The sequence below is a fragment of the Oryzias latipes genome, chromosome 7, assembly GCF_053564925.1.
Source record: "Oryzias latipes strain Hd-rR chromosome 7, Olatipes_Hd-rR_3.1".
Lineage (NCBI taxonomy): Eukaryota > Metazoa > Chordata > Actinopteri > Beloniformes > Adrianichthyidae > Oryzias > Oryzias latipes.
This window is the reverse complement of record NC_136243.1, coordinates 34,213,880-34,237,349: the sequence shown is the minus strand read 5'-3', so window position 1 is coordinate 34,237,349 and position 23,470 is coordinate 34,213,880. Positions and strand designations below refer to the sequence as shown.

At 41.6% G+C, this 23,470-nt stretch overlaps 1 protein-coding gene and 1 long non-coding RNA gene across 3 annotated transcripts in view; one reads left to right on the top strand and one right to left on the bottom strand.

The window, feature by feature from the left end:
• Positions 1–12,513: 12,513 nt before the first annotated feature.
• On the bottom strand, positions 12,514–14,070 carry LOC111947640 (uncharacterized). The gene is made up of 2 exons (XR_002873502.2): positions 13,944–14,070; positions 12,514–12,980 (listed from the first exon to the last, which is right to left on the bottom strand). It is a non-coding gene; the product is annotated as an uncharacterized LOC111947640 (long non-coding RNA).
• plxna1a (plexin A1a) overlaps positions 12,790–23,470 on the top strand; it is a 263,334-nt gene continuing 252,653 nt past the window's right edge. Inside the window, exons 1-2 of one of the 2 annotated variants that reach the window (XM_020704420.3) lie at positions 12,790–12,948; positions 16,065–16,263. The gene's annotated coding sequence lies outside the window, so the exon portion shown is untranslated. The remainder of the gene's footprint in view (positions 12,949–16,064; positions 16,264–23,470) is intronic. The other variant, XM_078949962.1, reaches the window with a different exon arrangement.

The following is a 23,470-nucleotide window of genomic DNA, read 5'->3' as shown; positions in this document are numbered from 1 at the left end:
ACCACCCTAAAGTGGTCCCGGGCAGGAGGAGGGGATAAAGAGAGGGGAAATCAACAAAAAGGAGGAGGAGGAGCATTATGACATGAGGAGAATGGGGGTGAGGTGATATTGAACTTTTCAGGAGGAATAATTGCACATGTGGAAGCCCTGTGGAGACTGCCACATGGGGAAATTTTAGCTGAAATGCAGACAAACAATTTCTATACCAGCAATTACCATCAAAAACATTTTTCCATTTCTTTTTGAAGAATCCATCACAATCGTTCCTTCTCTGTCCATACTGGCAGAGTTGTATCATTATTTTGTGGGTCTTGAAAACAAACACCTTTTAGACCACATGGAAAGTTATAGATTTATTGCAGTTAGAGTTAAGAATGAAAGCATTTAAGGTTGTACATCTTTTACATTGAGACAGATGTTGTTCTTTAGGTTTTGTGTTCAAAGGTTTGCTCTGCAGTCATGGGAGTAACAACGAAAGGCGAATTTTTTATCTAAATGCATCTCTCCAGCTGATAATTTACAAACAATAAAATTTGGAGGAGACAAATTTGACATGATGAGAATTTAGAATTTACTTTTGACAACAAAAAGAAATCCTGCATGCCTGCCATCAGACCCACCAGTTCCCATCTGGTGAGACTTTGTGGGATCAGGACAATCCTTGTCTTCAGAAGATTAGGTTTCTGTCCAGCGTGCAGAATCTGTCCAACTCACCACCTGGAGGTCAAATGTTAGATTGCACACTTACGAAGTTGATCATCTTACTTCTGCTTTAGGGCGTCCATCCTACCCACTGACTGTATATGAGAGCCGGACTGAGTGGCCCGCCCCCCTGGCTTTCGAAACAGGAAGTGCCCACTGGTCCCAAGAAGCCAAAATGCCATAGACATCTATAGAGAAAAACAGTCATTCTTTTGGTCAGAATCACCATTTTTGTTTTTTTGATCATGTTCTTGATAATAGTCATTTTTCTTCCTAATATTATTTCTGAGGTGCAAGTTACCCAGTTGGCCAATCAGATGCCACAATAAAAGTAGGTGGTGCCTGCTGCCTCTATCAATGGCTCCCTTTTATAATGGATACGCTCATAGTACCAGACTGGACTATACTGCTCAGTGGAAATGAGGTTCAAGAGACCTGTCCCCAACTTGGAGATCCAGAGTCTCCCCCCTCTTATTCTAATGAGCTGGGGGGCTTTGAGCAAACCCACAACACAGCCTCTCAGCATGGCCCCCCCCCCCTAGAGTGAATGACTGTCCAGTCCATCTTGAGAAGTCAAATTTCAGAGGCCAGCTCAACTATCTCCAGCTGGTACCTCTTTTTCCCACTCGGGTGAGGTTCCGTGTCCCGGATGGAGTTCATTGTTTTGGATTGGGTGGTTTTGAAAGCTTCCCTTGCCCGCCACTCTTAGTGCATGGTACTCATCCCTTGTAGTGCTTCCAGGAGTTGGTGGGCTTACAGATAGGTGATCCTAAAAGTCTTTTTTAGACTTAGGCCAACAGTCGCTCCTGTGCAAGTCCCAACCCAACCAGAGGAGCCCCATATGGAAATAAATGACACAAATTCCAGCAGGCTAGCCAGACTGGCCTCATTTTGGAAGCACTCTTGGTTTGGCTCATCACCTGAGACCAGGTGATGTGTTATCCAGGTGTTTTGAAAGTTTAAATGTGACCAAGCATCCTTACACAGAGAGCGTACCACCTTAGAATTACCTGATCTTAGAAGAAGAACAGTAACACCTAATAATTTATTCACACTCTCCCTGAAAGTACTATTTGTAAGGACCGTGTCATTTTATCCAGCGTTTGATCATGCTGTTCTCTGCATAACAAAAAGGACGAATTTCAAACCATTTAAGGTGGTATACATTTTTTGCCACTGTCCCACTAAAATGACTCGCTAACAAATCCTCTCACATGACCCTAATGAGCTACATTTTTAAAGGCTTATAGGTTTTTAGTGTGAACCATAAACCAAAGAACAACTGTCAGAAGCCTCATCAATATCACTTTAGATTCTTTTCCATAAAAATCTAGAATGATGGTTATCTTCAATATCTATTGCATTTCGGTGTTTGATCATAATATTATAAAAAAAAAAACATTCTTGAATACACTTTAAAGGAGCTCGTTGTAGAAAAGAAAAATGGAAAATCATAGAAGTTTGGCACAAAGAACCCTTAGAAGAGCGTTTGATTCTTTTTTTAGTACGACACACTTTAATGGGCTTTGAAATGTTTATAACAGCAGTAGCTCACTTGTAAAAAGAATCATCGCGAGCATCTTTAATGTGAAATTGCTGATTTCTGTGAGCTTTTCAAGAAAGGTTATTAAGATATGTCATTACTCTTTCAGTGTTAGGGTCGAAACTCACAGGTGAGAATCTTTGAAAGATTGAGGAAATTTGCCCAGAAGATGAATATGGATAAGAAATGTCATTTAAACGAAAGTCCATTCAACGACTGGGACTGTTGTCATGCATCCCATCACGGTATTTCCCCATTTGACCACTGCTTTGTGCTCCACCATGATCATCTGGGTTCAAATGAAATCCAAATGAGAAAAGTCCAAGACAAATAATAAAGGTCAGCTGTAAAATCAGCTGATTAAAACAACAATGTTTAATTAAAGATGGGAGTGGCGTCTATGGCCCGCCGGCGCTGCCCACCACCACCCACGCCTCCCCTCTTTGACCCGCCCTCACTGACTGGGTGGTGGCCACACCCCCTCTCTCTCCCCCTCTGCTTCTGTCCCCCTTGTCAGAGCTTCAGATAACAATTCATTAAAAAAAAAAAAAACTTTTTCAATATGGGGGCTTTTCAGTTGGTTTTATCTCCATAGAAACCATTTTATTTCTCGCCTGTGGGTGACGAACACGTCTAGGTCGTTTTTAGAAAACTCTGCAAAAGTACATTTTTGGGTTTTATTGGCAACAGAGTTTTTTTTATTTTTTATTTATTTAAAACGTCCACATTCCTAATACGGTTGAATCATATGTCACATCTTTTTGTTCAGCTTAGGCCAAGGATTCCTGTATTCAGTTTTCCCAATTTTTTTCCCAAATGGCTCCTCAAAGATTCCCGAGGCGTTAGGAGGCGATAGATTGAAATCCCTCTTCCCGAGGTCAAAGGTCAACAAGACATTGGTTGTGTTTGTACTCTCAGTCATGTGGCGTGTGTGTGAAATAGTCGCTGAAACAACAGTTTTCTTCTGTTGTTTTGCTGTGCAAAAATGAGAAAATCGCCAAACTTCAAACTTTGCAGCCAAGCTGTGGTCCCTGTGGCCATCCTATATGGTCATTTCAAAACTCCCTCTGGATATCACGACACGTGTGTCTTGGTTTCTTTGGTGGACTTTGAAATATTTTTTGAGGCCCACAAGAGATTTTGGACCAATTCTTATTTTCTTTTTCTTTTTCTACCGCTGTGATGTCATCATTTTTTGGGGGGAGGTCGTTCACCATGCCCAAGGTTAATTTTCACCGGGTTTTTGAGTATATTGCGGGTTTTGCTCAAACGCTCAGTAAGAACTGTGAAAATGATCAAATGATCTGGCAGTGCAGCAGCTTCTCTCACCCACCACTTCTCTATTAGGAAACATCAGAATGAGATGCTTCCAACACTTAAGACTACATACTTCCAAAAAACAGGCTCCTTGATTACCGTAGTTTGTCTGCTTCTGTAATTCATCAGTCAGGTGCTTGAACAGTTTTCCCTTCGAGTCAAAGGGGACACGAAACACAGACAGGTGTGCGTGGTCAGAGACAGGTGTGCCTAAGCCTCTAAAGGAAACGTTTAATCTCATTTAAATCTATTTGCCAGCCAATACAATTGTGGGCGTTGCCACCATAAATGTCCGACAGCAACGTCTCCAAGCATCACCAGTGCACTTCAGGGTTTAACAGGGACACAAGAAAGAGTAAACATCATAAAGGAAAATCCATAACTGAAGATGTAAACAACATCACAACAAGCAAAAAAAAAAAACTAGAAAACATTGCAAACATGAGACAACATTTCTCCTTTTCTTTGAAAACCTTTATAAAAGCTTTGCAATATTTATGATAGTGTTCCTATGTTCTATGTTGTCACTCTTTGTACCTTTGGGTTTGTGGGGAGTGTTGCAGGTGATATCTTCTGAACAAAGGCCAATTAGCTAAAGACCCCCCCCCCCCCTTCTTTTGGGTGTTTTTAACAGGTTCTCTTGGCATTTTTTTGATGATGGAAGAGACATAAATAAAGAAGAATCCGCTCAAAACTGCATTTCTGACTGTATATTGTTGTAAATCAGGAGCAAATGAAAAAAATGCAGCTTTGAAAAAGATCATGTGGTGTAGAATCTTTGCTGGGGAGACCACAAGCTCTCTGCTCTGCTCCATTCTGATGCGTCTACCTGCAGACAAATGGATCCATGTGCGTCTTTGTTTCTCTCGTCTGAGCTGGAGTCTGGGGGGGGGGATGCTAGTGGGAGAGAGTGTAAACAGAGAGCTCTCAGTGTCTGGGAGGGAAAGGTGGGATTGTTCTGTACCAACGGTCCTGCCCACAGCTCAGAGGTGAATTTCTAATGACGTCCTGCAGAAACTATGACAACAATCTTTTTGATTTTGGCCAAAAACATCATAATTTGTTGAATGCCATAAAGATGAATATCTGCTATATTGCTCATTGTTTTCCTGTTTCCGGTCTTTATTCTAGTATCTTCTGTCGTTTTTTGCCGCTTAACTCCTTCCACAATTTTTAACTATTTCAACCATTCAACTGTAAAAATGTTCAGTTCTTTCAGCTTTTTCCAGCTGTGACTTTTGCTCCTTCAAATCCTTGAACTTTTCAAGATATTCCAGGATTTCCAGAATTTTTGCCTCAATTGAAACACATGGGGAATCCTTGAAAAAAAGTGAATAGCGGCCAATAAAAGGAGCAAAAAAAAGCAGCAGCAGTGTTGCAGATCATCTGCACCAACAGGTCCCCTTTTTTGTGTTATCATTTGCAACAATGCAAACAAAAGACTGTCTCTTTGCTTTTTTATTTATCACTGAGCCCTGAAATCTCCAGATTGGTCGAAACATCAGCCGCCGCTCCTGCCGCTCATCACTGGCCTGGCTGTAATTACAGACGCCGTCTGAAAAGACAAAAAGCAAGATGCGTGGCCTTTCAGCCTGCGTGTGTGCGTGTGTGTGGATACACCTATTTGCGTGGGTGTGCACCGTTTGCAAGATAGAGATCAAGCGAAGACACAACAAGAGCAAAGTCGCTCGGCCATCCTTTGAGCCTCCGCTCTGAAACCACCCACTTTCTTTTTTTTCTCTTTCCTTCTGTCTAATGGCCTCTGTCCTCGCTTTTCTCTTTCAATCTTTCTTTCCAGTTTTTGACTTGCACCCCTTCCTCCATCTAGTCCTTTATGATATTTCTGCGTTATTGCTGCTACCTTTAGCTTCTAGAGTCAAATTTAGTCACAAGAATCTGGGATTTTTGTCACTGATTAAACGCAAAACAGAGATTCGTGAGGCAACACAAACCACAAAAGGAAAGGAAAAGAAGATCTCAACGTGCACAGACCTTGACTCTCGAGCATTCGAGCTAAAGAAGTCAATGTTTTGTGTCTCTAAATGCCCCCCCCCTTCTAAAAAGGAAGGAAAAAAGGAGAAAACAGGGTTTTATTTTAATGGCTAATTAGCTTCTTTCTCAGGCAGCTCTCTGTGGAGATTTTAATTATGATTTGGCATCAGGCGGCGTTTGTGGAATGAAATGGGCATTGATGATCAAGGCTCTGTTGGAAGGTGGCAGAGATGGAGGAAGATAGAAGCCAGCCACAAAATGAAGGAGGGAGATTTTGGAGCCGGTGGAACATGTTTTCCTTCTCGCCGAGCTCTGCTGCTGGCTGTCAAGCCTCGCACACTTAGAGCCACATTAGAGGCAAGGCCGGCACGCTTTTTTCTGCGTTTTCACTTAAAATGTCAGCAGCCAAAATATTTCTGCGCGCTCTCCTCTTTCGCATTGTAAGTTGGTGGAAGAATTCAGCTGCTGGCAGGGGATAAAAGCTTTTTCCATTTGTTGTTTGAAGTCCTGAATGTCAATTTTGCCGGAAATGAATGTGAAATGAAAGTGTGACGGGATCAGCCAGAGACGTGAATGAAAGCTCTGAAATATAGTCTTTTATGTCGGCATAAATATAAGTGTGATGGTGGGTCAGAGAAACCGAAACACACACCTCCATCTAGATGGTAATGCTCCTTACATTTTTGGTTTGTTTGTTTCTGGAATTTTGGAGGGAAAAAGAGAAGAAAGGTAAATTAATTAATGGCTCTGTGGCGATGCGTGTATTTTTTTATTAAAAAATACCTGCATGTTCCTCATTAAACAGCCCATCGTTTGATAGAAACTGCAGGTTTATTTTTTTAAAATATTACTTCAAAAAACAAGTCCTGGCGTTAAAATGTTTAAATATCTTTACTGCGCAGTGCCCCCCCCCCACCCCGATGATGTGTTAACCAATTGTAGATTATTACATGTTTAGCCAATGCATTTAGGTGTAGAGGTGTTTAAACTAAAATGTTTGACATTTTTGATAAACCGCACAGCAAAAACGGAATCTTAAGAAATTAAAAATACCTTTTTCTTGAAAAAAAAATGTTTTATTTTCTGACTTGCGAGAAAAAGAATCTGATCAAGAAATATTTTCAACACGACACAAACTCAGTTTGAGGAAAACACGTCTTATTGATTAGAAATTTGTTCTCGAAATAAAAGTTTTTTGTTGAACCGTGGACATTTTTTTGGGCCTATTTAAAGACAACGCAGTGCAAAAGGGAAAGATTTTGTTTGTTATATGGAAAATATGATGGGACTATCTGGGGACAGCCACAAGCTTATGAAAGTAAAAAAGGCAGAGATTTGTTCAGTTAACGTCGAAAAGCAATGTAGTAATTTTACATTTTGGTTTTCTATTTGGTTTTATTTATTATTAATACAGTACATCCATGATAAGAATTTGTTTATTATTTATTTATCATTTTCAAATGCACCAGAAAAGGACAGCACTGCACTGTAAGCGTTCCTAGTGGTCTTTTAACCATGATTATGACACAGATTTTAGGCGCAGTTTAAAAAAATCTGTGTCATTTGGAGGACATCGTTTTTGCAGTTTAGCAGGAATTGTGGGTAAAATTATTGGTGTGAAGGAAGGCCGCCCCTATTTCCCATCATCCATAATATAAGAAAACTAAACTGAGTAACCCCGCCCCTCTGGCGTTCCACATAGGAAGTACCCATAGACTTCTGTAGAGAAATAAACAGCCATTACTCAGTCATTCTATTGGTCAGAAGAACCATTCTTGCTCTGATACCTTTTTTAATAACATGTTCTTGATAATTCTCATTTTTCTTCATAATACTTTTTTCTATAATTCAAGTTTTACAGGTAGTAAACTGACCAATTAGATGCCTCCATGAAAATTTGATGCCTCCTTTCAGTGGAAGGGGTGTGGACTTACAACAAGCTCACACCTGATTGGCGGCAGTAATTGCCAAAATAAACTTTGATTCAGGGCAACTCGGACCAATACAGCCCCTCACGAGCCCAACCAAGCATTAGCGGTGCAACAAAAATGGCAGCAACATCAGAGCTCTCCAGCCGTCCAGTTCTGATCCAGATTCCAGCTCAGACGAGGAAATCAAAGACTTTCGTGGATCTGTTAGTCTGACAGTGGATGCATCAGAATGGAGCAGAGCAGGCAGCTTGTTTTCCTGTCCTTTAAAGCTTCTACGTCACAAATACAGTTCTTTTTTTTAAAACAGCATTTTGTCGTCTGCTTCAAGGTCACAACGATGTGAATAAAGAAAAGTAAATTCAAACTTTACTTTCTTTATATGTGTTCTCCATTATGAGAAAACTCTATAAGAACATGTTAAAACACCAAAAAGACAACTTTCATTGGAGTTGGTCTTTGAATCTGCAGCGATCGTGCGTCTGTGAGAATTTGGCTGCTCCCATGATTAACGTGTCTGTCTGTGAAAAGAAGAAAAATACTCATCATTCTCTGGACTGAAGCTTTACCGGTGTGATTATTTTTCATCAAAACAATTTTAAAGATGGAATTTGGTTTGTTGCAATTTCTTTTAAATAATAAAACAGAGTCAACGCATGTGCAGCTCCTTGGGATGTAAAGGAATCTGTTTTAAAACATTTAATTAGTTGAATGTTTACCAGGAAAAGCTGCCCTTGATGGTTTGTAGTTGGACTTTAATCCACAGTTTAATGAGAATTTTTTCTTTTTTGTTCTTTATCCTTCCAATTAGGAAAACTAGAGACCAAAATATTTATGTTTACTTATTTTAGAAGGTGGAGTTACATGACCAGAACATGAAGCTTTGAGTCCTAGAGCTTCTATCTGAGCCTCTCATCCACTTATCCGTAAAAGACTTCATAAGGAACAAATGAAGCAGAGACTGGCACACATCATGTGACCTCATCATACATGCTCAGATTTCTGCATGTGTCACCCATGCAGTAATGTGAGCAGCAGACTCTCATCTGAACAACCACATCCTTTTCTTTGGTGCGGGGGGGGTGGAAACCTGACACGTTGATGTTCTGCATGAAAATTCCCCAGTCATCACTGATATGGGCAGGAATATCAGCATTTAATATTCACGGGGGAACTGCAAAGGTCACGCCCCGGGCTGAGGATGAAGAAATGCTGCAGCGATGCTTGCAGATGAATTGAAGTGATGGAGTAGAGCTGATCAGTCAAGCGAGCACACATCTTACTGGATTCTCCTTTTGTGGTTTGGGTTCACCTTCCTCGGCCGCCATCTCGTCTCATTGTTCAGTCTCACTCAAAGCTGCTGACGCTAAAATTAAAAAAAACAAAAAAAACAAAAAAAACTTCTGTTTTAGCCAAACATTTTCCTAAAAGTAACTCAGTATCCAAATCCTATTGGCTCAAAGATTTAGAAAACAATTCTGTACATTCAAACACCAGACACATGTTCTCTAAATGTGGATGTGCTGCAGACATGGGAGAAAAAGAGACTGAATGATGGAATAAACATAGAATGCAGTGTAACCCTTGTTCTATCCTTGGCACTTTAACATTGGGAGTGGGGTCATCTAGACCCACTACAGTGCTCTGAACCTTTTTTCTTCAATGATTTGTGATCTTCACTGGTGTCCATGGATTACATGAAATCTTTCCACCTTTATCCACCTTTGTCATGGTAGGGAGAACACGTCAATGGAAGGGGGGGGTCATCTAAGATAGCACAAGGGTTAAAACCGTTTTCGCTTTTTCCGAGAAGTTTCCATTATTGTTATGACTCCACTGCATGTAATGATACTGGTTCCTCCAATGAGAAGCTTTCTCTGCCATGAAACGACACAAAAAAAAATTTCTTTCCAACTGATGTCTATTTGATTGACTTGTTTTAGCGTTTGGTGAAAAAAACAGTAATTCTTTTTTGCTATATTTTATGATTTTAAGTTTTATTTTCCTACTGGATTTTTGATGTTTGAAACGTTTTACTGAGAAACATTTGTAAAAAACGTTTAATTTCTCTGGTAAGGCCTTTCTTGGAACTACTGATGTCGTGATTTTTGCAAAAACCTTTTTTGTTGTTTGAATTGAACATGTAGAAGTCAGGATATTGTGTGTACAGTCTTGGTGGTGGTTGTTTATGGTGAGGGTTTCATCTTGTCAAACTGGTTCAGGTCTCCAAGCGTTCAGCTTTTGCCTACTCTACTCCCCTTTAAGACCGTGTCACACTGACGCTACGCACAATCTGCACATCGCCCACGGATGACATTTCCGTCTTTCGTGATACATGCGTGATATACGTAATCCATAAGTGTTTCTTGTGTTCGTCATTCGTCAACGTGCGCAGATGTCCCTCGTGGGTCGTCACCTCACTGTGAAAAGGTTGTAGTTCAAATCCCACCTGGAAACGTTCTGTTTCCACGTTCTTCCTGTGCGTCCCAAGGTTTTTTCTCCAAAAACTTCAGCTTCCTGCCATCTGGACGGATTGCCAATCCCTCCAGGGTGTACCCCACCTTCACCCAACAGAGGTTGGGATAGGCTCCAGTAGGCCTGGACAATATATCGCAAATTTATTGTTATCGCAATATCAAGCTGTGCAATATGCATATCGCAAAAGAGGGCAAAAATTGCAATAAATGGTTACTTTAAAAGTGCTAAAACAATCTTATGGCAGCTTGAAGTATTTGGCGAATAAAACAAATCCATTTATGCATTTGACCAATTGGACAGAGCCCTTTTTTTATGTTAGATGCTCCCCTCCCATGTAGAATAGTTTCATTTGGAGTATAATTAAAGGTATGCTGACTCTTATTTAAATTAAACTGTTGCAGTTGAAATGGAAATTATTTTTTTGGTTGTTTTGCTATTTGTTCATATATCGCAAGTAATATTGTCATCGCAATATTGATCACTAATATCGCATATCGCGCATTTTCTTCATATCGTGCAGCCCTAGGCTCCAGTAACCCCATAACTACACAAGGAATGACGTGTGTTTGGGGATGGATGGATGGATGGACGGACATCTGCAGCAAAACATATCATCTACATCTTCCCCCCTCAGCTGTTATTTGAGAGTTGTGTGACTTCAGCACAAAGTTCAAACCAAGGTCCACATTCGTCCATTTCAGTTGTGGTAGAACCCTCCCACTTCATGATGATATTAAACCTTTATGAACTGCAGAAAACTTTGGATTGTACCACACTAGCAGAAAAAGGGGGAGTGTGCATTTCTAGAATCACATTTAAAAACATAAAAAAAATTTGTTATTCTTCTTCTTTGTTAAGCTTCTGTGTGGGGAACATTTGGCCAGCCATGGTCCTGATGAAGAAATCCATTTCTTGTCTGGATAGAGGTGTTTCACAGCGTTAGTTCAAGGTTGGAATGTTTCCGTGTGGAGTTTGCACGTTCTCCCCGTGCTTGCATGGGTTTTCTCTGGACACCCCAGTTTGCTCCTGAAGTCCAAAAAGCAGCTTCATGGGTTAACTGATGATTCTAAATTGCCCAGAAGGAGGGAATGTGTGCATATGTGTGTGATTGTGGTCTGGCGACCTGTCCAGGGTGTCTCCCACCTTCATCTAACAGTAGCTGGGATAGACGGAGAGATTTAGAAGATGGATGGATTTGCATCCATCCAGTGAGTGTTTTTGCATTATAGCTGTTGTTTCTCCCAAGAAAGTCAATATTTGTGACATTCCTCAAAGTCTAATAAACTTCCATTATCCCTTGTGCTATCCAATGGGGTCCAGATGACCCCACCCTTACTTTGACGTGTTCTCCCTACCATGACAAACGTGGATAAAGGTGGAAAGATTTCCTGTAATCCATGGACACCAGTGAAGATCACAAATCATTGAAGAAAAAAGGTTCAGAGCACTGTCTAGTGGGTCTAGATGACCCAACTCCCAATGTTAAAGTGTCTAGGATAGCACAAGGGTTACACAAATGTTTTTATGAAGATGTGACTGGAGAATGTAGAAATGAATCTTTATGTCAAATGTATTTATTGGTTCCAACATGGACATAAACTTTATAATCTATTCTTGCACTACAAATCTGAAATGAAGTCTTTCTGCAGAGCAGAAATGCATGACGCTCCCCCTTAAACATTATTGAGGTAAGGCAGCCTTTTATTGACACTGCTACTGCTCATGTTGACCTTATTTCTAACAATAAAACTCTTGGGTTGCTCCAAAGAAAATCAATTGCATGTGTTTTGGAGATCCACTTCCTGAACAAAAGCAGAGTCTTTAATGAGACTTCTGTGGCTATGTTTACTGTTTGAGTCAATCTGAAACATTGAAAAACGCTATTGAGTAACTTTTCATTTTCCCTCCCCCACACAAACACACTGCAGTTTGGGCTGAAACTTTGGAAAACTGATGATATTTCATAATCAGCCAGAACTTACCTAGAGGGGGAACATCTGCAGGCTAAAAACACTTGGGAGAAACCCATTTCTTCATGTGGGTGTGCTCTGAAGCACAGAAGTTTCCATGTAAACGTAACTACTGACCTTTTGTTTTTGGCGTGACTTTTAAAATCATAAAACTGAAGTTGGTATACATTTTCCGATCGCTGGCAGCTACACACTAATGCGAATGACTCGCGACTAATGATGACGTCAACAGTCGAATTAAAACTATGTAACTCTCTCTCTGGAGGGCTAAATGTAGGGGAAGGGGAAAGATTTGGATTCGGCCTTGGTGTCTTCTTTAGTTGTGGCTGAGAAACCCGTAGAGTATGGAAGCGTTTCTGTAGCATGATTAAAAATAAAAGTCAATACCAGAAATGATTTTTGCTTTTCAAAAGGAAGCTGCTTTTGTTGACTCAAAATTAAAAAGAAAAATTAATCCGCCAAACCGCTTTTTCTTTTTCAACAAAGATTCATTGAATTTTGCTGCACATTTACAAGAGAACTTTTTGAAAATGAAATATCAAATGAGCGGTGTTGAAGAAGAAAGAGAAAGCAGTTTGGCAGATTGTTTTTTCATTTTAATTTTAAGTCAATAAATGCAGGTTCCTTTCTAGAATGAAAAAAAGCATTTCTGGTGTTGACTTTTATTTTTAGTTGTGCCACGGAAACGCTTCCATAGTGGAGCGTTCTGTGACCAGAGAGTTCGTACTGTCAGAGTGGCCCACTGTTTCTGGATGGGTTATTTACTGATTGCAAATTTCCCTTTAAAGAAAAAAAAAAAAAAAAAAAAAAAAAAATCAGTAAATATGAAGAGACAATGCCGAACTTTTCTCCTCTCCTTAGTTCCCACTCATCAATGAGATGCCAAGGAGGTAGACGAGCGCTCTTGACAGGGAGCAGTTGGGCTCCTGGCTGGGTTTGAACTGCACACACCGGTGCCTCTGGTTCTCCGGACTGCAGCAGAGGAAGCACATGGAGGAACAGCCCGGTCCAGCTCATGGTAAGAACTCCACTTTGATTTATTCTCCTAACCTGTGATGAAACCAACAGAACTGGTTAGTTGAAATGAATCTTCATGGTTCAAAGAGTTTGATCATTTTTAGAGTGTAAAATCATAAAAGGCGTGTGTCAGATAGAATTGTGAAAGCATCGTTTTAGCCTCTAAATGTGAGCAGTGCCTCCTTCGGAAAAGATTCCTTTTGGTCACCATGTGACCCTTTGTGTTTCAACTCTGATTTAGTTTAGCCCAAACTGGTGCAATGCTAGGACAGAGACAGAAGAACAAGGTGGCTATGGTACCTAATGATTGTCTTAACCCTTCTGCTATCCTATGACCCCACCCTTACGTTGACGTGTTCTCCCTACCATGACAAAAGGTGGATAAAGGTGGAAAGATTTCATGTAATCCATGGACACCAGTGAAGACCACAAATCATTGAAGAAAAAAGGTTCAGAGCATTGTCTAGTGGGTCTAGATGACCCAACTCCCAATGTTAACGTGCCTAAGACAGCACAAAGGTTAAAGTGGCTTCATCAGTCACTTGGAAGTCACCTGGATATACGAGAACCTTCACCGACAAACAAAACAACCTTTGAACTGTGAGGGTCTCTGTGCACTTGCAAGTGAATTCTGGTGCAGTGTGGGAGCAGGTAAACCTTCCAGCAGACCACCGGAAGGAAACCAAAGAAGGTTATTGAAGAGCCATTCAACAAGATGGGATAAAAAGTACACAGCAGAAATCCAATGAAGCAGAATTCAGGCATAATTTGTCTTAAAGTGAATAGCTGAAGGCGTTTTTTGATTGTCGGAGGACGAGCAGGTCTAGTCATTCATGCCGTTTCTTCCTGGTATGTGCTCATACTTTAGTGTGGTGAACACACTCTACAGATCAGCTCCACCAAACTGCTTGTTCTTCGTCTTCTGGCTGCTCCCTTTAGGTGTCTCCAGAGCGAACCATCCTCATGATTGTCATCTTTGATTTGGGTTAGCTTTACCTTGAAAGATTTTCCTGACACAAAATCCTCTGCATCCCCGTCCTCGTGGTCCACCACCATGCCTGCTTTCCAGCTCACTGGGCTTCTTGCTGCTGATTACCTGGATCAGGTGTTCAGTCAATCAGAATGAGGAAGACACCTGAGTCAGCTAATTAGCAGCAAGAACTATACTGTGGCTGTGTCTGAATTCACGGCCTAACCCCTGACTACTAAAAAACTATATAGTGCTCTGAAATTTAAAAGCATTTCAGACAACACGCTCAATACTTTTTCCTTTTTTTTTAAAAAAACGGCTGATATGACGTCATCGATTTCACTAAGTTAAAATCTAATTGATATGAGCGTTTTACAACAATTATGTATGAGTCCACTGTCTTCTGGAGATAAAAATGTTGATGGTTTAATGAAAGAAAATAAACATTTAAATACATTTCTTGGCAAAATCTGTTATGACGCAATGCATTATGGTCTATATTCGCTGATCTAGTGAGGATCGATGCACACTGGTTTTTCACAGAGACTTCTGGGTAATTTATCTGCCATTGTAGATTTGGACAGCACTAGAAAATGGCAAACGCTCTCTATAATGCGTGGGGAAGGAATTTGGACACAACCAGAGAGAGGCGTAAAAAGGGGAGGATGGACCAGGATTGAGCACCTCTGCTGAACATTTATGCAGACATTAAAGTTCTTGATTGTGCCCCAATATAGTTGCATTTTATTCAAATTTTATTAAAATAAATAGTACATATGAATCAGCTCAATATTTAAAACACTGACAAATAATGAAAGAATTTGAAGAATCTGTAAAACACGACGGACAATCGTGATCTGTGGATGAAGCTCTGTCTTTGAACTTCTATTAAATATTTTTAAGAATGTTGGGTTTTTTGTGCAGACCTTGAGATTTTTCAAGGCGAATGTTTACTCTTTGTCAGGAATGTAGCTTGAAATATACTTTCTTTTCAAATTGCCAGAAATACGTTCTTAATTTCAGGAGGCGGGATGGCTGAGGTTGGGTAAGTGCCGGACAGGCACATGGGAAACCAGGGTTTGATCCCCGGGGGCTATGATGAGCTTCATCCAGTTTGGCTCCTTGGTAAAGACCCTTCACACTACAGTACTACCCAACTGTATCCGCATGAGGGCCTAAGCCTGGGTCCCCCTGTGCAGGTCCCCAGCCCAGATAAGATACAGGGCTGTGTCAGGAAGGGTAATCCGGTCTGAAAATCTCTGCCAAACCACCTGTGCCAATCAGTAAAAGGCTATTTGCTGTGGCGACCCCTGAAGGAAACTGCTGAAAAGTGAACAATAACAATTAATATCAGGGTTCGGTTTTAAAGAGTAAAGCAGCTGTAGTTTGTCATTTTATCAAGCTAATCATTTACTTAAAGAGAACATGCATATTATTATTGTAGATTTAATTACATTAACACCACTGGGAGCCTCAAACAAATAGAAAAGTCATTTAATGGAGTTTGTTTTTTAGTTAAAGAGAGATTTTCATGGTTGTTCCACAGTGAAAAGCTGCGGTAATTTAGGCAGAGCTGCTGCTGCCTTTGATGGAGGAACAGACAAGGCCAGTGCTGCCAATACAGATGATTTGTTAAGCTTCAAGGGAGCCGACCTTCAGCGCTCAACGCTATTGAAAAGAAGCGCGCAAACGTGCACGCGGACCATGAGGTGCAGGTGCACACACGTGCAGCCGGGCCTGCGGTCACATTCCTGCGGAAAACACACGCAGACGCTCATGAGCACCTTGTAATGAAATGGGAAACACGAGGAACAAGTGAGCGCGCGCACGCGCCTTTGCAGCAGGGAATGGGAGAAACATGCAACTCTGCATGCGCTGACAGCTGCAATCCATCAAGCTGAACCGGAGCGTCCTGATGGGGGGAAATCAATCAGATTCTGCTTCTGTAAACACGCGGGAGCCTCAGCTGCGCGCGCGGACAGAACGAGTCCAGTGCTGCCGCCTGTGCGCGCCGTGCGGAACTGCGTCTGATTGGCCGAACAGACCTGAGTGTGCCGCTAGGGGGCGCGCTCCTGTCAGGAACACGCCGCTCTGCTGACCCCCCCCCCCCCCCCCCCCCCCCCCCTTCCTCCTTTCTCTCCCGCGAGGCGGAGGATGCCTGAGCCTGAATGCGGCTCATCTTCATTCATGCTGAGCGCGGCTCCGTGTGCGCGCCGATCTGCAGAGCCGGGCTTCGGAACCGCCGCTCTCTGACCAGCCAAGCGGGCATGGAAGCGACTTCCTCTGCGAACCGGACCGCCTGAAGGGGAATGCTGAGCAGGGTGAACGCGGAGGACGCCTTTTCCTGTGAGTACCTCCAAACTTTTTCTGCGCTTTCCCGTTTTATCCTCTTTCATCCAAAATGTTGACATCACTGACGTTCAGACTTTTTGGAAACCAATTTGCTCCCATCTTTTTTGCACCCCCCCCGCGTGCTCTTTCTCTAAACATCCGCCCCAACACATGGAATTGACTCGTTAACGCGTTTTTATGCGACTGTGCGTTGAATGTGTTTGCGGGGTTGGAGAGCTCGTGGAGACGCGCGTTTCAACACTGTGCGCATCCACCCACCTCTAATCACGCGCCATCATCTGGGAGTCACGTCAACGTGCGCTGACAGTTTTGTGTCACCTTATGAATTTTTGACTTGTGCTGCGTAGGTGCTGAAGACGGGCTGATTGTGGAGGCTCCGGGCAGGAAGCCACCGCTCTGCCTGCCAAGTAGAGAGAGAAAAAAAGCCTCTTTTATTTTTTTCTGTGCATTTGTTCCTGTAGTCTCTCCGTTATCCTCCTCAGTGGTTAACTTGTGGTGATGTGTGAAAGCGAGGTGCGGGGAAAGGATGCCAACGGAGCCCGCGTGCGCTCCGCGTCTTTTTACGCGGCAGGCATCATCTTCCTGCGCTGGGGACCCGCTGATCAGACTCAAACCCTGCACGAGCATCACACGCACGCGCGGTCCCGCTGACCTCATGACGGAGGGGCTCCGCTTTCGTTCCACCTGCAAGCACAGGGTTTGCCCTGCAGTTTAACGCGGCATGAGTCACGCAGGACGGGCTTTGGGCGCCCTTTAACCCCATTACCGAGGTTTTTCTTGAAGTCTTAGGTTAGTGGCTGGTGTTGGAGGAAAGCATCTTTTCTTTCTTCCCTTTTATGATTCAGAGTGATGTTAACTACTGGATCATTCCCTTTATATAAACACTTTTTGTTGTTCACTTTCATAAATTAGTAAAAGTCAAAACTAATCCGGATGACTTTTTGTGGATGTGGTTGAAGATTTTTGTTTTTTGTTCTCCGATCTGAAAAAACTCAGATTTTCTTTTAATAAAAAATCCTGTTGGTTTAAAAAACGGTCTTGTCTTCATAAAATGTATTGTTCAGAACTCCGCTTAGTTGATTTTCATGTGGTGAGTTACCTCGCACAACTCTGAGTGATGTGGATTAAGGCACTGCTCTTCAAAGGGGGCCGTTTGAGTGAAGCCCAGGTGATGGGGGGCATATGCAGCTTTGTCTGCACTCTTAACCCCACTGAGGTGAGAGACGGTGCATGATGTTCTGCATGCTGGCGCTTCACATCCCAACCTGTGGTAACAACCGAGATGAGATGTTCCGAAAAACCCAAAAGCGTGCCGACCCTTTAGTCTTAGAAGAGTGCCTCTTTTCGGTGACTTTTCCTCTGGAAAGCACATGAAGCTGAAGGAATTTTAATTCAAATGCTTTCAGAAATCCACGTTCAGTGTATTTGCCCCCCCCCCCCCCCCCCCCTTGGTGACAGCGCAGCAGTGTAAGAAGAACCGCACTCTCCTGTTGAGCTGCGGACGACTCGTCTGCCAAGTAAACCGATATTTTACAGCCTCCTGCCAGCAGGAATCCCAGCAACAATAGTTTGATTTAACTGCTTTTGGAAGGCAATTCAGGCTAATCAGATAAAGAAGCGTACAGCTCAAATGACATGGCTTCGGACTTCTCCAAATAACAGCGATGTGATAAAAGCCCTCCGTGTTGGGTTTGCCTGTGAAACATTCCCTCAGGGTGAAGTTTGATTAAAAACACAAAACGGTTGGTGTGGACGGACAGCTCTTCCTTCTTAGGTGAAGTCTGTCGCTCCACTTGGGGACAAAACTTGAAATCAAACCTGCATTGATTTGCCTAATAGCAATCGGAACAGAAGGCAACAAAGACCAGTCGTCATACAACAGTGCAACTGAGCATACCGGTATTCTAAGTAATTTTCCGAAAAAAACACACAAAAAACAGCTTTTCGCATTTGAGACTTGAACTATATACTCCAAAAACACCCGGCAAAACTTTTTAAACATTTTTTGTGCAAATCTTTCTCACAACATTTGACATGTTTGGTTTTTAAACAGTGGAAATGCTACATCAGAAATAGTCCTTCAAACATTTATGGTTCTGTTCCTCAAATAACACGATTTCTACACCTTCATTTATGGACAACTGGTCCAAAAGTTCGTTGCTGGAAGGTCCGTCAGAAACTGACTTCTTTAATCTTTCCTGTGTTTGTGCAAAGACGGAAACCTTCATGTTGGAAAATTGGCTCCATTAAAGCTTTAAAGACCCACTCCAGTGAAAATTGTGTGTTTTTTTTAACATGTTCTTGTGGCATTTGTCTTCTGATGATGGAGGACACTTATAAAGAAATTTTTGCTTAAAATAGCATTTCTGAATATTTATTTATTCAAATTGTTGTGAACCAGACGAAAACATGTCGTTTGAAATAGATTGTAGAAAATTCACTGGGCTGGCCACAAGCTTCCTGCTCCGCTCCATTCCGATGAATCCACTGGTACACGACTAGACCCATGCACGTCTTGGTTTTCCTCGTCTGAGCTGGCATCTGGCTCCAAACTGTACAGCGGAATATCCGATAACCGGAGCTCAATAGTCCTGCCCACAACACAAAGGTGAATTTCTGTCAAAATCCTGCTGCTGTGTTCTAGAAAACAAGACAGTTTTTTAAAGAATTGGCTGAAAAAACAGCATAATAATGAAAAATAAAAGACCACTGGGAACACTTTGAAAATGGATCAGAAGATGATCGAAGTGAGACTTAATTCTTTCTTGTGTTTGCGTGGTTTACTATGATTTGTAAAAAAAAAAAAAAAATGGAAACCTTCACTTTTGAAAAACTGGCTTCTGAAGAATTCTTGGTTGCAATCACAGAGGCAAAAAACAGTTAAGACTGTTTTAGATTGTGAGTCCTAAAGCCTAAACTCATTCGGAGTCCTTTTCATGAACAGCATTCATTTTCTCCCACAGGCGAGTGAATGCAGAGAAGTCGCTGCGTTCAAGTGTTTCATGGTGATGAAAATCTGCACAGACATATATGCTGTTGTTCTTCTTCAAAAATGGAGTTTGTTTACAGTTCAGCATGTTGTTGGGGTAGTATGACATGAATTGTCTGGCTGCTTTACATGCACTAAACCAGTGTTTTTATTAATGTTATTATTATTATAAGTGAGCAACAAAAGGATCATATTTCAAGTTTGAAAAAATAAACAGGAAGTGACAAAAGCAAAATAAAAGGATGGATGTGAAATTACTTTCCTGTCTGCATCTTTGATGAGCCTCGGCAGTGAAAGGTCTTTTATTTTGAAAGTTTTCTCTTAACAAGAAACTACACTAGTCCTCTGCACAGAGGCGGCAGCCGCTCAGTCTTCGATTTGCGTTTCACCGCTGTAATTCACGACCCTAATTAGCGTATGTACTTTGAAAGACACACGCTACGCGTCGCTTTCTGTCCGGGTTTGCACACGGATGAACTTTGTGAGCAATTGAAAGATTGTGAGCGTCCTCCGCTTCAGTGCGGCGTTTGGCTTGTGGTCCCACATGGCCAATTTCTGCCTTATGTTTGGAGCTGTTGCAGCAGCAACATAATCAGTTTCTTGTTTGTGTGTTTGTGTGTAGGATCCATATCTCAATATAGAGCAAAGCAAAAGCCCTGCACTTCCTTTCCTCTGCATCAGCCCCCCCAATGTTGATTTTCCTGATTTAACACCCCCCCCACACACACCTTCCTTTACCTCCCAGGAGTGGTGGGCCAAGGTCACAGTTGGAGTTTTTTTCTGTTGATGGCTTTCAGATGCAGGCCTGTCTTCTGTGGTCAGAGCTGCTGGTTAGACTTTTGCTGAGGTGGGGGAAGAAAGTGATGAGAAGTGGAAAAATAGAAGATGACAGAAGGTTAGATAAGTGAAATGGCATAACATAGAAAGTAGGTCCTAATTCCCCAGGAGATGACAAATGTTTTTCCGTGTTTGTTTTTCTCTGGACTGCACAACCCATAAAAACGGCATCTCTGAAATGTCTCAATATTTTCTCTCTTGGCTCACTTTAACTCACTTTTCACTCAAATCCGGGGCTTTGGAGTGGTCTTGTGTGAGGTGACTCTGTCAGAGGCTGATCATTTATCAAACTAAATAGTAACTAATCAAAAACTGGACATTTGACTTGGAGGCAGTCTAGAGAGCCGTCATGTTTCCAAGACGATCCTGAAGCAGAACTGCCTTGCGGACAGACGGCGAGCATGCGCTTCTGCTGAGATGCAGCTAAAATAAATCTTCTTTCAGAGAAGATGGAAGGACAGGACTTGGAGGGAAGACTACGTCTTCCACTTTGCCGAACAGGCAGGAGCTCCGAAGCATCTCCAGTGTGTTCGGTTGAAATTCAGCTAGAGATGGTTTAAAAAACACTTTGTCTATTACAAGTCAGGCTTGATTTCTGGGTCTTTAGGGGGATTTACGTGTAATGTTTTGAAAGCTTTACAAGTTAGGATTTGACTAAAGGTCAAACTTTTAGGATTTCAAAATGGGGGGGGGGGTTTGAGTAGAGAGATCCCTCGCTATATTGCGGTTCATCTTTCGTGGTCTCTTTTTTTTTAATGTGCAATCTGCATGTTTTTTTTTTTATCAGCAAACTATGTTCTGCATCCTGATTGGCTGTCCACCTTGTCAATCAATCTCCTCCATCCCGTATCTCCTGTACAGAATTTGTTCAGTTCACCACATTTAAATAAATCTTTGATCACAATCATATTTTTGTTTTCATTCTATAAATACTGGACTTTGAGATCCCAAATGTGAAAACATAAAAGTATTAAATTTGTGTTTAATGTTAGTGGAATGTTTTTATTTTACTCTCTTGTCCCGATATGTGACTTAGGATAGAGAAATACATGAACGGTTGACTTTTCCTTTGGAGCAGGGATGTCAAGTGACCCACATGAAAGAGACTAAAATGGGAGGGCAGTGATGGATGGAAGACGCCTCCCTCTAACTACAGGGCTGTTTGCTGTTTTTTGGTAGAAGAAAAGGTTGAACATTTATTAAAATGTTGATAATGTTCTTCTAATGTGTTTTCTAAAGATTGTGTCTGTTTGGCTTTCATGTTAACTCATTGAAATCGCAGAAATCTATTTGCCTCGGCTGAAAAGATGCTGCTCCTGAAAGCAAAAGGAGAGCGAGTGGAGTGGAGTGGAGGAAAAGGGAGCTGAAGCTGAGAAATGATAAATGGAATGGGAGACGAGGAGAATCAAATTGGAGACAGTCAAGCAAAAAGGGCGGCTGTCTATTAGACGTTCCGACTCAGAGAAGGAGGGATAGGTGGGAAATAAAGCATTGAGCTTGGGGTTTGTGGATTCTTATTCTGGTCCGCTTGGGAGTGATTAGGAATTTAAAAAGGTGTGGAGAGAAGAAAAAAAGAATAAATCGGAAGAATGGGGACTGACCTAGTCCTTCCATCTTTGCCAGTTCTTGAACTGAAATGTTGGCATCCATCCGTCCGTCCGTCCATCAGAATCATTTTTCCCGTTTCTGGTGGAGCCAACCCAGCCACTTTTGGATAAAGGCAGGGAAGGGCTAGTCATTTTAAAAAGAACTGCAAAACTCTTCATTGAAATGAGTTAAAACCGCAGAAACGCTTCTGAAGCCGGCTCTAGGAATACGTCATGAAATGGGCGAGAGGCGGGGTCTCAGAGATCAAGTCATTTTCCTTCCAGGTAGGAAAATGAGCTATAACTAATATTTAAAAAAAATCTGTCTTTATTGTGCCAAAGGTGAGAAATGATCATATATATGGATATACGTGTACTCTGAAAGGCTTAAAAAAAGCAGGATAACTTCCGTCCAGAGGAGGATCAGTAAAGCTGAGTCCTTCCACCAATCAGTGGTCTCCAACCCTTTTCAGCCCACAGATCAGTTTAATGTCAGAAAATATTTTCATCCACCATCTTGCATGAGACTAAAGTCGACGTCTGTTTTCTTTTCAGCTACAAGTTTCTCTTAACTTTTGAGGGTAAAGTTTATCTTCATCCTCTGTAAAATATCTGCAGTTATTTCAACTTTATTTATATAGAAGTTCTTATGCAGAAACAATTAAAATATGATTTAGATTTGATGTGACAGGAAAAAAACAAACAAGAAAAGAAATAAACCTCACTAAAACTGGAATTTTCTAAATATAATCCTGAACATGAATACACGGTTCAATCAGCTTTTTTAGCAGCAACCTCGTAACATCAGCTGCTTGCTGAATATTCTGCAATAATAATATTATTATTATTATGGTCTGTGGGAACAACTGTCACAACAAAACCATATTTGGAGTAAAGAATCCTGGTTTTTTCTTTTATTTTGAAGTTGAAGGTTCTTCTTCTGTTTCCTCTTTTCCTTGTTTTTTTTTTTGTTAACTTTGCTAGCTTGGGGGTTTTAGTTTGGGGGTCGGTGCAGCCGCTTTAAGAAAGTAGCGGATGGATTTTCAACACATGACCGAGCGACTTGACTTCCGTCGAAAATGATTCGGATGTAGTGGAGACAATTCAGTAGTTTCCACAATAAAACTTCCTTCAGAATCAGATTATTTATTTAATAAAAAAAAAAAGGAAAGAATTCAGGTCCTGTTTTTTTTCTTTGTGGCCCGGTACCGACTGTCCCGCGGACCGGGTTGGGGACCACTGCTTGTACTTAATGATACAACTTCATTTGACCTCAGAAGTGGCTTAAATGTCCTTAGAAGTGGCTTGATCATCGAAATGTTGAGGTCAACAGCCTTTTGATTTCAAAACTTGTTTTCCTCGCCCACTTGTTCTAAGTTCTCTGATGTCCCACATGACTTTTAATAAATGACTGGGTTTAAATAAACTTAATTATTCTGATTTTTATCATAAAAAAGCCCTAATAATGATAAATGAATAGGTTTTGCCTAAAGCCGGTTAGTTGCATATCGTTTTAGGAGCTTGAAGGATTCCCCGTTGGCTCCTCTGGAAGAGGCTGCAGTGAAATGACGAGGCTGGCAGCACAAACGCTGAGTCAGGGAGTGCACAGACTCTCCCCTTAATGATCTCCGTGCTCTCATCTCATTTTGTTGAGTGCTTAGTCAAACACAAGCCTGCCCGCGTGAAGGCAGGGGGCAATAATGTTTTGTCTAATACCTGTGTGCGTGTCATCCCACTAGGTGTCTTTGTGTCCTTTTGAAACATCTGCAGTGTCACCATTTTTGCATTT